This window comes from Rhinolophus sinicus, chromosome 6, assembly GCF_057876585.1.
Source record: "Rhinolophus sinicus isolate RSI-liver-muscle chromosome 6, RSI-T2T, whole genome shotgun sequence".
In the NCBI taxonomy this organism is placed as follows: domain Eukaryota; kingdom Metazoa; phylum Chordata; class Mammalia; order Chiroptera; family Rhinolophidae; genus Rhinolophus; species Rhinolophus sinicus.
The window spans coordinates 8,314,990-8,333,552 of record NC_142506.1 but is presented as its reverse complement, the minus strand read 5'-3'; positions in this window follow the sequence as shown (position 1 = coordinate 8,333,552).

The following is an 18,563-nucleotide window of genomic DNA, read 5'->3' as shown; positions in this document are numbered from 1 at the left end:
AGCCAAGTTACACTATTCAAAGACTCCCTGAAGACCGAGGAGAACTGTAAAACATCCTAAGTGTATTCCCTAGGGACAAAAATTCCAAAAGTTTCGACATCCTTAGTTTGCTTTGAAGGGAGCTGTAAGCAAGAATAGAAATAGAGACCAGGAAGAGACAGAAGCCAGGAGGATGGCAGAAAGTAGTATTTGAATGAATAGGCCTCGAGTCTAATTAAATCCCCACAAGATGGCCCAAGTCAAATTCTCCAAGAGTAACACCTAGCCTTCTGTTTAGCAGGTGCCTCCGGGGACTCAGGGGTACTGTTTATGACCCCTTTATATTCCCATAGCCCTGAGAAGAAGGGAGAAACAGAGAACAAAAAGAAGTCAGCAGGAGGGAGGTGGTGGCTATTAGTGTCTCTTAAACATCTTGACAAACCAAAAGGATTGTCTCACTCCCCAGAAAGGGGGAACAGGTAGGAAACAAACTCTCTAAACCATCAGAGACATGTTAAAACCCACAATTCTGTGTTTTAATACCACGAGGACCATCATGTTACAAGAAGATAGCTCTGATAATGAAAACCATGTGCACTGTCTTGTGGACAGTTCTCCCAGGACGGTGTCTGAGAACCCGCTGCCCAGCACTGTTTTGCTCAAGAGCCTGTGTAGAAACCTCCGTGGTGGCAGCCTCCTTCTCCCGAAACACCAAAAGCCCTGGGGACCCATCTAGTCTAGCTTTCCTGTTTCACTGATCAGCAAACTGAGCCTGAGAAAGGGGAAGGGCCTGGCCCCATAACACACAGCAGGGAAGCTGTGGGAAGACAGAAGATTGCACTGCTGGGCTTTCTCCAGTGGCTACTCAAACGCTTGGTCATATTTCATCTTCTTGACATGGAACTAGGCTTGGCTTTAAGTTGTATCCCTAATTTCTAGGAATTCCTGGTGTTTGAACAGGGAAGGAAAGTTACCATGACAACCGGCAATAATCACTAGTGTCCTCAAAGAAGAAACTAGATTCTGTTCCTTCTCCTCCTCCTCCTTCTTCTTTCCAAGAAATGCACTTAAATTTAAGTCAGGTTAGGCCTGAGGTACAAGACGGTTAGTCTTAATTCAGAAAGCGGGAGAAACGTTTGAGAAGTGAGTAAATACGTTTACAACGTGGTGGGTGATTCATTTTCTCTCTCTGGAATTTCTGGATGGTCTGGCTCAGTCTGCATGACTCTAGGTCTTTTCTCCTGAGGCCTTGCTGAAACCAAAGGAGACAAAATGACTTCGAGATTTCTCCTTCAGCATTAAGTAAACTCACTTTCACCATCTAGCTTCCATTAAACCTTCCATACCTACTCATTTATGCAATTGTAGCAGGTGTCCTTGAGGGCCCAAAACACCCTAATGTCTCAAAAGCATTCAAGAATGGGGACACAAAGCTAAAGCAAAGGCAAGGGAGACCCCAGATACCTCTCGGTGGCCAAAGAAGTCTGTTAACAGGGGTTTCATCTGGCTGTGGTTGTTTACAAAACAGATGCAAGACACACACACACATACCCACACACATACGCACACACATGCAGAAGCTCTGTGTATTTCATCTGGTTCCTCCATCCTTGCGTTTTCTGGTAATGATCAGGTACCCTTTTAACTATATTCGGAGGGAGGCCACACATCCATTAGGCTCAGTGTTTTTGGTTTCAAGTGCTTTTCATTCCACACACATAGGAGTATCATAGCACTTACCATCAATGAACATATTTGTCACCATTAGAAGGTGCACTAAGAGTTGGACTATTGAACTAGCTAACATCAAGTCAATTTCTTTGGTGCCTACTTGCTTTTGGTAAATCTCATATTTAGTATACATTTATTTTTTTCCAAAAGAATCATAAACTCTAGCGGGAGGGGGCAGGTGCTCACCAAACAGCTGCATGGAATAATTAGGGGAAACATCAAGTAAAAATCGGTCACAAATTACAAATAAGCGCATTCAAAACATCATGTGACAAAAGACGACTTTCATAGAGTATTTTATTAAACGATAGGATTCATAGCGGTGGAAACTGGGCATCAGTTATGTTGTTTGTTAAAGGGGTTGTTTCTTTTCCTAGTTTTTTAATCTATGCTCCCCATCCCTCCCCACCCCAAACCACAACAAAATTCTTCTTCCTAGTCTGCCCCTTGGGAAAATGAACCCATTCTGATGGTCAAATTTTACACTTCTTTTAAGAGCTGTAGCTTTGAATTTCAAACCTTTTTGTCCTTCATGGACATAGTTCTTAAAAAAAAAAATAATACACAGCATATCCCTTCTTGCTTCACAAGGAGCCACAGTGTAACTTGTTTGAACACCAACTGGTTTTGGCCAGTGAGTAAACTGGTTATTAAATATTGGCTTACTATTGAAAAGATGGAAGGTCTAAGACTATTGTTTATTGTGTGTGACATGCAGATACCCCCGGTACAATATCTGTAATTCTTGCATCCACACTCTTAGACATCTAAGGATTATTCCCATTGTTTTTGGCTCCCACGAGAAGTTCAAAATCCCTGTCTTCCCTCATCACCTGGCACTGATCTCCAAACTGAACATTTAATTTAGTTTAATGTTGTATGTCTTGCTGAGCTAAACCATTCAGGCTCTCCAAACCCTCCCGTAAAGTCAGATACTCAAACGCTTTGGATAAGTTCTGTTTTTATCTCCGAAAATCATGGTTGAAGGCTTATTTCTACACCTACTGGTCGACAGAAAAAGAGGCAGCACCTCCATGAAGGCCAGAGGATTCGTAAAATAAAGCACTTCAGAAGCAGCAGGAATTCAGAGCCAGAAATGACTCCTTGCAGAACTTATGCTCCTTAGAAACCCAAGCGGGGATGTAAGAGGCATTGTGCAAGCTTACCTACAATGCTGGAAATATAACAGGATGGCTCCGTGTCATTCTGAGTTTGCAGAGACTTATTGTGATCAATTTCAAAGTCTTATACCAGGGGTGTCGAAACTGCCCGCGATCCATTGTTAATTGGCCCGCAGCAAATTCCAAAAATATATTTAGTTTACTTAAATAAACCAGGTGAGACAATACGTACTTCACCTCGAGTGAGTGGCCCAGCTGTTTGTGTATTTTACCGCATATGGCCCTTTGTGAAAAACGTTGAAAAGTTTGGACATCCTTGTCTTATACCACGATTATTTTTAAAATAGTATAAATCGGCACCAGTCTAGCTATGGATGCTACATGGCATTGGAGTTTTCAGTTGTTTTTTAAGTCCTATTTCCCAATGAGCATCAGTAGTGTGTTCTCCTGATGAAGAGTCAACCATGATCCCCTTGTGATTCTGATAGAGTGAAGAATAAACATTGTAGACTATGCTTAGAACCTTTTCCACAACAAAAGCCTACTCTTCAAGCAAACAGACTTTACCAGAGCCTTTACCTTCCTGGTGGAAGGGTGTTTCTCGGACTCCAGCTTCCTCTAGACCTCCTGGGTCACCTAAGTGGAAAGGAGGGGGAAGCTAAGTCACAGCCTGGGGGCACAGGCCCCACCAAAAGACTGATATTTAATCATACTATTGTACAATGCTCTCCTTTCCCATACCTCACCACCACACCAACAGGGCTCCAGTGTAATAACTGCAAATCACAGCTGAAACAGCTGCAAGACATGGAAGACAGCACAGGAAACTAAACCACGACACTAAAGGAATTGTAGTCTCCAACGCCTGCAGCGACAGCAAACATTAAACACACTCAGCTCCTAGCCATATTAACACAAAACCTCACACTAAAGGTCTAGTGCCCAATACCTCATGTCCAGCTTGCAACAAAAAATTACAAGGCATACTAAAAAGCAAGAAAGCAAGAAAAGAAACAACTAATGATCTAAGACGCCTTTAATATAGATATATCTCACTTGACCTATTTATTTTTAAAACTCAGTAACAATGTTGCACTGGGCTTGCCAGGCCATCTATTTAAGTCAAAATCTTTTCTTTGTCTCCCCATCAGCAAAAAAAAAAAAAAAAAAAAAAAAAAAATTAAAATTGAAAAATCACACTTTTCAAAAGATGTGGTTATAAGTTACATACACTTACCTCTTTTCTAATAGGTTATATTCATCATAAATCACACAAAAATTAAGATACATAAAATTAAAAGTATAAATGGAGGTATTCATGTTTGTCCCCTGCACCTGACGGATCTTGAATATACATCTTGTTTTTGAATCCACTGGCACGGCAGGCAGAGTGCTAAGATCCACATCTCCTGGTACTGTACTTGTATGCAACTTTCTCTCTTTGAATGATGGCAGAATCTATGGTTTGCTTCTACCCAATAGAATGTAGTAAAGAAGATGGGCTTTTCAGATATAATTAAGGCTCCCAATCAGTTGATTTTGCGTTAATCCAAAAAGAGATTATCTTGGCTGAGCCCACCAGGACATCAGGTGAGCTCTGTAAAAGAGGGACCAGTTCTTCCCTGGAAGAACAAACTTGAAGCAGGAGAAATGCTCTCTGATGTCTTTGAAGAAGCAACCAGCCATGTTTTGACCTGCCCATGGAGAGGGCTGGGGTCTAACCATTAAGGAGCTCATTTCTACAACCAAAAAGAACTGAATGCTGTCAATAACTTGAATGAGCTTGAAAGAGGACCCCAAGATCCAGAGAGAACGCACCCCAGCCAACACCTGGATTGCAGCTTTGTAAGATGCTGCACAGAAGATCAAGTTAAGTGATGCCTGGACCCCCAGAAACTGTAGATAATAAATGGGGGTTGTTTTAAGCCTACAGATTTGCAGTAATTTGTTACACATCACAGAAAACTAACACAACTGGTCTTAGCAAATTGGTTGTCTCTGAGAGTTCACAATTTTCAATGAAGAGAAGCCTCTTAGGTTGGGAGATGCCATCCCTGCATCCTTTTGAGTACATAACAAATGAGACATAGCCTGTGAACTATTCCTCTTCTTTCAGATCTTCTATGGCTCAGTTTCCCGAGTCTTACATCTTAGTCGTGGGGATCAAAGCATGACATCACATTTACTCATTTTACCTCTCAGAAGCCCCATAAGTTCGCTAAAATTCCTCAGACTTAAAGGTTCTCAGTTACAGCTCCTGAAATGAGTGGTCATTAAGATTTTGAACAGGTGGTGGAGTGGGGGTGGGTAAGGCACAGACAGTGTCTTGGAGTTCCCACATTAGGAAGAGAGTCCTACCACTCATGGGAACACAAACCTTCTCCCCCTGCCCCTGGTCCTCCAGTCTCAGCCTCATGCCCTGTGACACACACACACACACACACCTACAACATCACCCCCAATACACCCCACACGTGCACACACATGCATGCATGAACACACACATACACACAACACTTTCCTCTTTTCCCCCCACAACACACACTCTGCTGCTTCAGACTTTCGCCTGCTTGTTACATCAGCCAACCTGTTTCTACACTTATATTTCAGGGTTAAGATCCTGCATTTCAAACGGTACCCTACTCTTCGCTCTCATCAAAACAGTTACCTGCTTCAATTTGGCCCCTTATCAGTATATTTACTTACCCTAACTGATGAGTGCCATTTGAAAACCACCAAATCACTCCTAATGAACTTCCTAAGACTTTATGGTAACGTTTTGCCGTTGCTTCCTCTTTATAGTTCAGGGTTGGAAGTCATTCTGGATATCTCACAAAAGAAGCAGAGCTATCAGGCACTGCCTTATCACAGGGCGGAAACACGTAAAAGACTTCCAGGGACCTATTTTGCATTCCCTCTTGATAAATAGAGTAGGAACTCCACAAGGACCCATTCACGTGTGTGGTTTTATTTAAAGTATACTTGAGCAGCCAATCTTGTCCTCTGTCTCAAATGGGTATAAATAATAACCAACGTTTGTAGAGTACTTTAAGTTTTACAACGTGTTGCAAATTTATCAAAAACTCTGGAAGAGATAAGGACAGAACTTTGTTGCACACTTAGTTGTGGCCTAGTCACCATTCTGGGTACTTTTCACACATTTTCTCATTGAATCCTCCATCAGCCTAATGAAGGAAGTTTTTACCATTCCACATTGCCAATAAGTCCCACAAGCCAGGGCTAAATTACGCATGTTGCTCCAGATTATACAGATATTCAGTAGTTGGTCCAAAACTTGAGTTCAAGACTCATTGTGTCTCTGTTTGCCAGAGAAAATGGACCAATTTCCTTGATGGGCTTAAGAGAGCTATGGTCTGTGAGCTCAAAGGGGACAAACCTTTGTAGGAAACACACCTTATAAGCTCCTATTAACATTTCTTGTCATTGAGGCCTACTGGAAAGCAAGGTCAAGGTCACCTTCACTGGATCACCCATAACACCCAGACAGCACCTGAATATTCTAGTTTTTAAATGAAGGCCTGTGGAATTTTCTAAACTAAAGAATTAATGAGATATAGCATGTATGTAACAGGTACAAAAACTTAACAGAATTTTTAGGCGAACCCATCTCAAAGGATTAAGACATTTTTCCATGGCTAGATGGTGAACAGAAGATAACAGTAGCCGATATTTAGATGACTGCCCAGCTCTTAATAAGTGGAGCGGTCTCTTCAGCCTTAATTTAATAAACGTACCTATATTTCTCATGTACGGAAAGAAACAATGGAAGGCATTTTCATTACACGTGGAACCAACCTATTCAGAAAAGACAGTGGTGATGGGCCCAGGGAATGTCTTTAGCTATTTTCTCAGATATTCCTCTTCATGCCTGTTCACATTTGCCATTCTGGCTAAAGAAGAAAAATCACCACTGATGTCCTTCTAGAGGAAAATGAAAGAGATGATCATACCGTGTCATATTTGCCACTAAGCCACTCTCCCAAGAAGCGTTTAGCAGGCACTCACACATTCCAGGCCCGAACTAGTCTCTGGGCCTATCGAGCTAAATGAGACGTGGTTTCTAGCAGTGAGGGGTTTTCAAGTCAAAAGAGGGAGGCAAGGACATCTCCAACTCACTCTAAAGTACACAGGCATTTAACAATAAGTATATTGGAAGCAGAGGAAGGGGGACACTTTCCCATAAAAATTCATATTTGGACCTTGAAGGATGAAAAGAATTTCAAGCTAAGGAAGAGGGTATTCCAACTCTAAGAATAAGCAGAGCAAAAGTTCAGAGTCCTCAAAATGCTTCTTCTGCTCAATGAATGAAGAGCTTAGATCTTAGCCAACCCCCTGGGAAGACCCTGGGATATAGGGCAAACCAAGCAAGCAATTCAGGTTGAAGAGGTCTTTCTGGCCACACTAATGCATGTGGATTTTGTCCCATAGCTGGTAGAAAGGCTGAAGGGCTTTAAGAAACAGAGATGTATCCCCAGCTCTGCCTTTTTGGAAGATGCTCTGGTGATTGTGCGAGAATGAACCAAAGGGAGGTTCATCTAGAGACAGTCAAAGAAGTTACAAGGTTCTACAAATGCTGAACATGAAACGTTATGGTAATAGCACACCATATGATTTCACTTATATGTGGAATCTAAAGAACAAAATAAACAAAACAGAAGCAAACTCATAGAGACAGAGAACATTTTGATGGTTGCCAGCTGGGAAGAAGATTGGGGGGGGTGAGTGTAAAAGGGGAAGGGATTAAGAAATACAGACTGGTAGTTACAAAATAGTTATGGGGATATAAAGTGCAACATACGGAAAATAGTCAATAATATTGTAATAACAATGTAGGGTGTCAGATGGGTACTAGTTCTATCGGGGTGATCACTTTGTAAGTTATATAAATGTCTAATCACTGTGGTACACCTGAAACTAATATAATATTATATGTCAACTATAAGTGAAAAATAAAACTATGATTTAAAAACAGAAAGAAAGGAGTAAGAAAGGGTCTTGACTTGGGTGTGGAGTAAGGTAGAGAAAAGAGTTTAGGACAACTCAAGTTTCTCTGGATTAGGCTATTGGGTGGAGAGTATTGCTATTCGCCAGAACATGAACAGGAAATGGGAGGGGTCCGCTGTACTCCAAGTCATGGGGCAAAGGTCAAGTAGAATATAGGTCCTGACCCCCAGCCCTCTTTAAAAAGAAAGGAACATGTAAATAAAATATGAATGAACTACAAGTCAAAGCATGCATGGACCTCTCTCTAAGAGTCATTAAAAATAAAAGATATTAATGGAAAAAACGGTAGAAAGGAAAGGACCAATCAGGAGTCAGAGATTTGGGTTTCATTAGCTCGGCATTTTCTGTGTGACCTTGAACAAATTAACTTCCTGCACACTTCAGTTTCCTTACGCATAAAATGTGTCCATACTAGTAACTGATGTGAGTGGTTAGTTGAAAATGTTTATGGAAATACAAGGCAAAAGATATAAGAAAGTCTCTGAGTCGTATTACAAAGAAGTCAACTCTGCCTTGAGTCAGGCCGTGTGGCGAATGCGATGAGGCGCCCCCAAATCCCCTTTGTAGTAAAGGCCGTCCTCCCCCACATGTTGGGAGTGTCACTCCCTCAGAACCTGCTTCAGCTGAAGAGATCTGCCCTGCCCAAAGTTATGGTTCCTTTCAAGAAGCTTGAGTCCAGTGACTGGCCTGCCCCAGGGTATAAAGACTCCATCCTCTTGTCCCAACTAGGAAGGGCTCTGAGAGGACATTCCACCCTCAGCGCCCCCATGGACTTCCTTTAGAGCGCTACTAAGGCTGCATTACAACTCCACTTCTCTCTCCGCCTAATCTAAGTTGGTGATTCCAGGGAGCTCCCTAAAAAGCCTTCTGCACCAAACTAATCTACATCACACAGTTTGCTTCCCAGGGAACTCCAACAGTGACTGGCCTTTATCCCAAGGCACACAGATAGATATAGCTTATGTAATGCCCCAACCTCCAGATTTATGTCTATGCCTCTTTCTAATAACAAATGCCATCTGTCTGTCCCTTGCCAAATTCCACAGTGCTCCCTCTAAGACAACTCTCTCAGTTTCTCAATCTTGACACTACTGACATTTTGGGCAGGATAATTCTGCCTTAGAGAGGGCTGGTCCACACACGGCAGGATGTACAGCAGCAACCCTGGCCTCTACCCACTAAATGCCAGTCGCAAACCCTCCCCAAGTTGTAGCAAACAAAAATATCTCCAGACATTGCCAAATATCCTCTGGAGAGGGGGACAAAATCACGTCCATTGGGAAACACTGACCTATACAACATAAATGCGTGTTGAGTGTCAATGGATGATGTTGACTTATGTCAATCCTCTGAAGATATTTGCTTAGTAGTGAGGACTCCTCTGGAGATGCAATGCCTTAGCATAAAGGGATGCATTTCTAAGACAGGACTCCCTGGAACCCTTTCAATGATACCACAGATAACAGAGTTACCTGTTATCTGTGGTATCATTGAAAGTAAAACCCAACACGGTATTTTTTGCAGAACTCTTTATGGCAGACCAGGCTCTGAGAAACATTGGCTTATGGGGTTACATGCATTATTAAAAAAAAAAAAAAAAAAAAAAAAAAGAGGGTTATTCAGATCAGTTTTTGAAGATATAATTTAAAACTGCATTCACATACAGTATATCATAGAATCATGGAAGGAGATTTGATCAGCATATCCACCCAGGGAACTCTGGGACATGTCAAGCTATCAAATTTCTATAGAATTATATGAACTCCCTAATTTTTGACCATTTTTAACCATTACAAAAATGGTCGTTTCATGGGATTCAACCTAATAGTTAGCCAGAAATGCACTATAATTAAGGCTATAGAACATAGAGTGAAATAGTTTGTATGTCACCTCTGTTTGGTTGTGGTTGCCAGGAAAGGTTTTTTAGATTTCATCCAGATTCTAAAGGAAAGACTCCTATGACCAAGTAATGCTACCCACACAGTGCCAAGGGACAAAGTACATCTCGTGCCTTGCATTTCCATCCTTTTTAATGAAAAAGAATATTAGAAAAAGTCCTACCACATCTTTGAGGGAGGAGGGAAATGTGGAGGAGAAGTCATGTGTGAGAAGGTCTATGACGTAAGAATCAGGTACGTACAGTCTCCTGTCTTAGTCCTCTTCCTACATGGCATGAAGACATCATTTTGAATTGTCACCAGATGGTTTAGACAAACAACCATGCTGGGTCTTTTCTAATACTATACAAAATCCACAGGCTACAGCTTTTTTTCCAAAAGGTGCTCTTGATTCGAAAGAAGCCTCTTTTGATGGCACGTATAAAACAGGCTAATAGTTTAGATTAAAGCACATGGAAGAGGAGCCCTTTCCCAAGCGACTCAGTTTGTTATAAACTTTAAGTCAGATTGCAGCCATCCCTCTTCCTGGCTCCACCATTAGCAGCTGGAGAGCTCTTTCCAAGGCAACCTCCCATGAACATGTCCCATTTACCAATTTCGTGGTTCTTTCTTTACAATGCCACTAATTTTTTTGACTCATCACTGAGCCCTGGCTACGGCCAAGCACAGTGCTTTGTACTGAGATCAGTTCCTTATTTGGAAACGACATAGTGCTTGACTTCTAAAGCTTGTCACACAATGAAGAATCCAGAACAATAATCAATAGCTTTGAGTCAATGCCAAGGAAGATGCTGTATTGGGTACCATGAGAACTCAAGGACATTCCAGTGCCACCAGGAGTGTTAGGCTGGAAAAAGAGGCAACAGTTCATAAATACCTTACCCAGGGGATAAGAGACTTGAACGGACTTGTGAGAGATGTGTACGAAGGTCACCATGTTGATGAGAACGGGAGGACAGGGAGAGCATTTCAGTGAGAGGGAACGAAATGGGTATAGAATAGAGCCACGAACCAGCCAGGCATGCGTTCAAAGTCAAACTAAGCTAAGGCAAGAGCCAAGGGTCTGAAGAGTAGTTGGTGCCGGAGGCCATGTGACTGTCACTGTCAGCTGTGCATCCATTGTCTTTTCTCAGAATTGATAAACTGATGCATCTCTGCACTATGTCCTCTTGATTCGCTGCCTCCATTTTCATGAACCCACCAAATGTTCTCTGTTACCTGCAGGATGAAGTACAAAATGAGTTCCTGAAAATGGCACATGGGGTTCTCCAGGACCTGGTGCCTGATCTTCTCTGGCTCCTAGCACCTCCTCATGCATCCCCATCACTCATTCAACAAAGATTTAGTTGGTAGCATCTATCGTCAAGGCATAGTATGAAGTGGTTGTGCAACAGAAGAGGTATGATCCCTCCCTCGTGACAATTACTTGCTAACACAAAAAGCTATGCACGTAACATAGGTTATTATATTACACGCATGGAGAACTCCTGCATGGATCAACTCCGTGCAGCTCATCACTGGTGCCATGAGATCCTACATACACACTTCGTACACCCTTTTTTCTTCTCGCAGAAGGTCCTTTCCTCCTTGACAAGCTGATGGATCCCTTCCCATCCTCTATCATCACACTCGGCCTCATGTTCTTTGGAAATCCTCCCAGAATGGAGCATCCTGCCTCAGAACACAGCGTCCTTACCTCTTGGTGTTCTTGCTCGTTGGTTAGGCAACTACGGCTGCCTTATCTGAAGGTGGAATATTGAAAAGACTTAATAGCTGGTATGGCAGGAATTTTAACTAGTCCTAACTGACGTTGCCTGAAAGAAACTGGCACAGTCATACCAGTGTGTGCCAAGTGAATCTCAACTCTCCTTTTCCCTACTGGACTGCGGTCATTGGTCTTCTGTCTGGTTCTTATATGTGTTCCCAGAGCCCAGCACATAGTAAGTCCTCAACAACCTCCTTAAATGAATGGAAAACTGTTTTTTTTTCTAAACACGGACACAAACTCTTCACTCTGCTTTCTTTTCCAGGCTGTTACAGGGGGCGGGAGCAATTATTTGAAAAAGTGATAGGAAAATGTCTAGTGCTGTCTTAGGAAGGATCGCTGCCCTGGGAAGGTTGAGTCTTCATTAGAACATGCCGTGGTCTCTGGTGCCTCTACTCTCTGAAGCCTCATGTGCATAAACATTTCTCAGAGTAGAGGGTGGAGTATATACTGGACGCAGAAGCTCCAAAGAAAAATAAAATTATAGTGAGCAACCCAGTTATTTCATATCAATGCAGATAAAATCTACAAGGTGTCTTTTCCCATCATGTATTGGCTCTTGTTGAAATGTCAAGTTTTTAGCTGCATATCACTTTTAGAGGGAATGTGTTCTGCATTTTTTTGACCATTTTGGCTTTACTTCTTTGGTTGGTTGGTTGGTTGGTTGGTTGGTTGGTTGGTTGGTTGGTTGGTTGGTACGCTGGTTTCATGTTGTGTTATTTGGCTTCAGAACAGCTTCTGGCTGTTGAGGTGATTTCTGAATTGGGTTTCAGTGCTGCATATCGACTAAAGCCAGACATCACGTGCGACATCACATAGTTCAAGGAGATTCCAACAGAGCAAAGTACATATAGGGTCTCAAGCCCTTCAGTAGTTAGACCATTGGCAACTGAAAACAAGGAGCCGCCATCTTGTTTTTAATCTTTTTTATGTGTTTCTTTCCCCTGCCTCAGTCCCAGCCTATGGCTCACAGTGACTCACTCAGTAGGAGCTCAATTCATGCCTCTTTAGTGCAATTGCAATTGGCCTCATAGGGGTCCTGTCTGTCAGTATTTGTTCCTGGAGTTCCGGACCTAGAGGGACACAATCCCCACCACAGCTTTCACTGACAGCACCTGGGGAAACCGTGTGGTGGGCTAAGTTACCACAGTGCAGAACACCTGTCACCAGACGTTGTTTGAAGTGCAATGCCTTTCAGCATGGTCTTGACAAAGTCCCTCAGAGAGGGCCTTCTGCCTGTGTCATTTTTATTCAGACTGCTAAGAGTCTTGCTCAATGTCCCCTTTAAAAGTGCAACACTCTCATTTGCCCAGGACTTTGTAGCTCTTGAAAGGGCTTTTGCTTCCAGTATTTTGTCTGTTACATGGAGAAAATAGAACACTGAAGGCCCTTAGGCCAGAGGCTGTCTTTTCCATTTACTGAGACAATGGGAGAGCAACAGCTTGCAGGGATTAAGAATTTCTCTCAAAATGAAGGTCGTGTTGAAATATGTACAATGACTGCCAGGAATAGTTTGAGTCTGTCCAGCTCTTTAAGAATACACTTTCTCTATAAGTCAGTGATTACACTTCTGGGAATGCATACCATGAGAAACTCTCATGCACACAAAATACAAGGATGTTTCTTGCCTTTTTTAATAGTGAAAAAGGTGGAGTCAAATGTCCCATCTAGCAGTGAAGTGAACTAAACAATGCCTTCACGTGATGGAATACTATGCAGCTATTAAAAAGACTAAAGCAGATAGATTTGTTAGCAAGCACAGAATTCAAGAAATATAAGGCTGAAAATTAAAGCAAGTTTCAAGATGACTGTAGGATAGGGTACCCTTTTATAGCTTAAAACATAGCCACTATTAAATGTCAGGGGTGGGCAAACTTTTTGTGTAAAAGACAAATAGTAAATATTTTAGGGTTTGCAGGCCACATGTGACATCTGTCACCTATTATTCTTTCTCTTGTCTGTTTTTTATTATAACTCTTTAAAATGTAAAAGCCATTCTTAGCTTGCAGTCTTGAGAGAGAGAAGCAGGCCATGGGCCGGATTTGCCCCATGGGCCATAGTCTAACTCTTACTATATATCAGTGGACGTATATGTTTGTAAGTAAAAGTATAAGAAAAGATGAAATGTATTCACAGAAGACTCATCATAGTACTTACCTCTGAGAAGAGATGGAGCAGAATAGGACTGGGATGCAAGACAAGGGCCACATTTATCTAGAACATTTTATTTCTTTCATTAAAAATCTAACGTATGAAAAAAATGTAACCAATAGGTTCAGTGTGGGATAATTGGTCCGTGACACTTGGTTTTTACTAGTCTTCATACTTTTCTGCTTTCTAAAAGTATTCTCCAGATTAGAGGATAATTCAGGGGCAAAGGCAGTCATTTAGGCTATTTGTTCAATGTCAGATGTGTGGCTTTGCTGAGAATGAGAAAGTCTTTCATGAAACTCATACATTCTTTACTGCATGCAGCACACATGGGCTGAGCTTCGGCTCTGCATTAGTTACTCTGGTTAGTGCTGTGACAAGTGTCAGATTCAGTCACACCTGCCACTGTGGACCTCATCCTCAAGAAGCTTAAAGGCAGGCAAGAGAGAAGACACCTACATACAAGTAGTACCACACAGAACAAGGAGAAACATTTTCCAAAAGAGACGCACAGGCCACAGACTATGGGAGCCCATGAGAAGCCTAGGCTGCCATCCAAGGATGCTAAGCCTGGCATCTACAGACGATGGAAAGTCACTGAAGATTTATGGGCAGGGACATGGTATGACCAAGGAGGTTGATTGTTTCTTAAAATTTTGAGCAGCAGAGAGGCAAGCCAGCCATGCAGAGCTTTACAGACAGGTGGAAGCACAGGACTCCCTGAACAACCATCCCCAAAAGTCATTGCCAACTGCTACAGCTGAGTGGGAGCCAAAGTGGGGTAAATGCCACCTGGAGAGAAAGAAGCAGTGAGAAGAGGAGGGAACAGCACTCGTCTGCTGAGGACCCACGTGTGGTGTGAGAGTGGTAGGGACGGGGGGTAGGAGTACCTATTTACAGATCCTGGGGTCGAGGCCTGCCTCACAGCCATCACCATCAAAGCCAGGCCTCGGACATTGAAGAGCAATTCATCTTTCTTTCGAGGAACAGATCTGAGAGAATGTTTCCAGTGATTTCCAGAGGCCCAGGAAACACAGCAATGAGCCTGTCACTCACCAGGCAATGCCATTTGTACATCCAAAGCATCATGGAACCTTCTTGGCATAAGTTATGACTTCATGTGTTTTGGCCAAAGGGTTCTTTTTCCGAGGCTGCTACAAGAGCAGGTCCCTGCCACAGGCCCAGCTTCCATCTTGTACATTAGGCTTTTGTTGTTATCAATTTTGTTTGTATGTTTCTTTTGCTTTCCCCCAATCTCCTTGTCTAGAGACATTAGGTGGCCTCTGTCAGTTGCTCTGATTTTTCCAGTCAAGTCAAGAAATCACAGATGTAAAGGGAAATCCAGAAAATTGCCAAAATGAAGTATTTCCCCCCATGGTAATCTTTAGTTCATGGGGCTGTTGGGAGAAGGGAAAAAAGGCATGGAAACCCTTTAAAATACAAAGGAACATCCCCAAAAGCGATGCTCTAATTATTAAATGGTATAAGGGCAAAAATAGGCATTCCCTAAACTCTGAGATATAGCCAAGTAAAATCAACAAGTAACGAAAAATATCAGATATTGTCAGGAGTCTCTGTTCAACTGACTCATCTCTCGGGGCAAAGACCAAGAAAAACAAGATCTTGGCAATCTAATCAAATGTCCTCTGTAAAAATAAAACATAAAAATTAAAAGAAATCTAGTGAAAGTGAAAGGTCTGAATGCATATGAAGAAAGACTGCTTAAATAAAATGGGTCTGGTGTGAGAGGAAGCTTGGGAGATGAAAGGCAATGCATACAGATCTACTTTTTCTATGCATACCTAACTAATGGGATCAAAGGCAACACCAGTTGTTTGGGTCATTTGGGGGAAGTTGGGTCTTCATGGCTAAAGTCAAGGCCAGAAGGATTGACTGACATTATATGTCAGAGACACATTCCTACAGAGAACCAAGGGTAGAGCTAAGACATCCAAGATCAGTTCAAAGACCAATAGCAAGTAAAATATTGATGAACTAAACTGGAAGTGTAAAAGCAAGAGTCTAAAAGGGAACAGAATTGATAAGGAGTGAGATGCCAGCAGTAATTCAAGGAATTCAAGATTGTCCTTGCTTGACTTTCCTTGCTACCACCAGCACAGTGTCAATACAAACTCACAAAGGACCAACAGCAATAAATGAGCTTCCAGCACTGTCCACAGAAAGGGCCTTTTGATCCCAAGGTTAAATATGCAGCCCCCTTAACAGGTATCTCTCTATTTTATAAAGAGGATTTTATCCAATATATGCACCTTGATGCAGACAGCCATTAAAATACTCCAAGTGCATTAAGGAAACCCCAGATTTGTTTGGCTTGCTGTTTTAGCAAGAAACATGATCACCAAAGACTCAATCATCATATACTATCATGCCAACTTTTTTTCATCTTAAATTCATAAGCGGGTATCCCAGGGTTTGCATTAATCTCTTCTAACTTGGTTAGCATGGGTGTATATCATGAATAAGTCAAATTTCCAAATGTGAAAACCTGAGGACCAGATCCTGGAATGAGGGAATAAGCAACACAATCGTGTGGCCACTTTGGAAGCCAGGGCCCTCAGGCAACAGCTCTATTGATATTTCACAATAAGTTTACAAGGACAAGATCTGCCTTTGGGGGCAATTGAGTTGAACTACTGAGTATTCAAGCTTTGTGGAACAATAGAAGCTAAAAACAAAGCATCATTGGGCTTCAACTTATTCAAGATACCAGTGTTTCTTTTCGATGTCTTGAAATACTCGTATCAGAGAGGAATGAACCAAGAAATATGCAAGCAAGGTCAAAGGGAAGAATAGCTAAGTGTCTCTCGAGAAGGTGAAGAAGAATTTATGTGGAAACCATTAACTTTTCTTTTAGAGTTTCTCTGGTAGTCTGGGAAGCCGCAGAGACTTTGGATTAAAAACAAACAAATGCAAGATCACCCAAATCTATCATAACACTGTGAAAGTGAAAATGACAGCTGAACTATCATCTCATTCTTGGAACTCTTCAGGCAGTTGGATGGAGTGGAGGTCTAGAAATGAACGATTTTAAAGCCAAGCATAACTCCAGTCAACCTAGGATCCATGTGTATGATCTTGGGCTAGTTTCATGGCTTCTCTGTGCTTTAGTCTCTCACATGCAAGACAAACTAAATATAAGTGTGCTTATATTTCATTATTGAGCAGTCAATAAAAATCTTGAAATATTGTAAGTGTTGAAAATGTTCCAGTTATTTTTTTATACCGAATTAAAAGATCATCTGTTAATTTGATGCCCAAACAGCTAAAGACCAGTCAGATTTCATAAATGCCACTCACTGCCTGGCTGGCCATGGCTCAGAAATGGCAGGTACCATGAAATATTTTAATAAAGTCTTTATGCAAATTTTGACATAATGTAATGAAGCAAAACTCTTCTTTCCATTGCATGACATTAACCAATATCTTAGGGTGATTACAATACCCAATCTGCTAACTAATTAGGGACTAATTAGTCAACTTGTGTATTTATGAATGTTTCCAGTTTCTTAATTGCAGGTTTGGGGAGTCCTGGGAAATATTTGTGGCTGATAATGGGCTAGAAAATATCAGAACACTGGATTATAAAACAGTGATATTAAAGATTGTATCATAATAATCCTTCATGTCTTAATAGCATGTAAAAATATACACATACAGCCTTTCTATATACATGAGCTGATTGGATTTTAACAACATCTGGGATAAGCATATTGGGACTTTTTTTAACCTGGCATTAGTACCTAGCACGTTGTATGCCCTTGATAAATATTTACTGAATTAATCAAATGATTGAAATTAAGTGCTCAATAAATATTGAAATGATGGATAGATGGATGGATGGATGGATGGATGGATGGATGGATGGATGGATGGATGGACGGACGGATGGACGGATGGATGGACAGATGGATGGATGGATGGATGGATGGATGGATGGATGGATGGATATAATTTGCTCAAGAGAAAAAGGCTATGTGGCTTGATCTGCCAGGACTATCTTATCGCCTCAATTTGATTATCTTCTTTATAAAGATAGGTTGAATTTTATAGCCACTATATATATCACAATACCTTGGTCTCAATAAACTGGGAATGCTAATGTTAGTGCATTTGTATACTCATTTCCACAAACAATAATATTCATGGAAAACTGTAGGTTGTAATACTCTGCTCACTTCTTCCCCAACACTTCTAGAAATATTGAAAATATGTAGCATGTACTTTTATCCAAAATTATATAATTAATCTTTGATATAAGCAATACTAACACAATGACTGATGTATGAAGCTGAAAAACCTACCTTTCTCCTCTGTGCTCCCAATTTCCTGCAAGTATATCCCAGCTGTACATTAATGGTTGAACATACAAAAAATCTTTCCTTTTCGTCTTTCCTGATGTCATGGGGCTCCTTGATACTCATGTAAGGATGGATTTCTAGGGGACTCTACTTCCCACTTGCCTGAAATCCTTCACTTTCTTACTACATGCGAGCTGCCTCAGCTGAGTTGAGACTCTCTTTACGGTGAAATGCACTTAGGTACAGGGACTTAGTTCTCCTTTCTACAGTTGTGATGGCAATCTTTCATTTTTCCTGTTCCCTAGAAGTTTCCCGCTCTACCCCTTCTCTGACAAAGAGTCTGTCTCATTGACCACTTTTATTCCTGAATAATCCAGATTTCTGTCCCCCTAAGCAAAGGTCCTCACTTGTGCCTGCATTTAGAAATTCCTACAGAGCTTCTGAAAAATACCAATGCTTGGGACATACACCAGGGATTCTAATTAAATTTATCCAGAATGCAGCCTGGGGATCCATATTAAACCAAGCAGGCAGAACCTCCTCAGATTATTCTAATGGGTGGCAAATGTTAAGA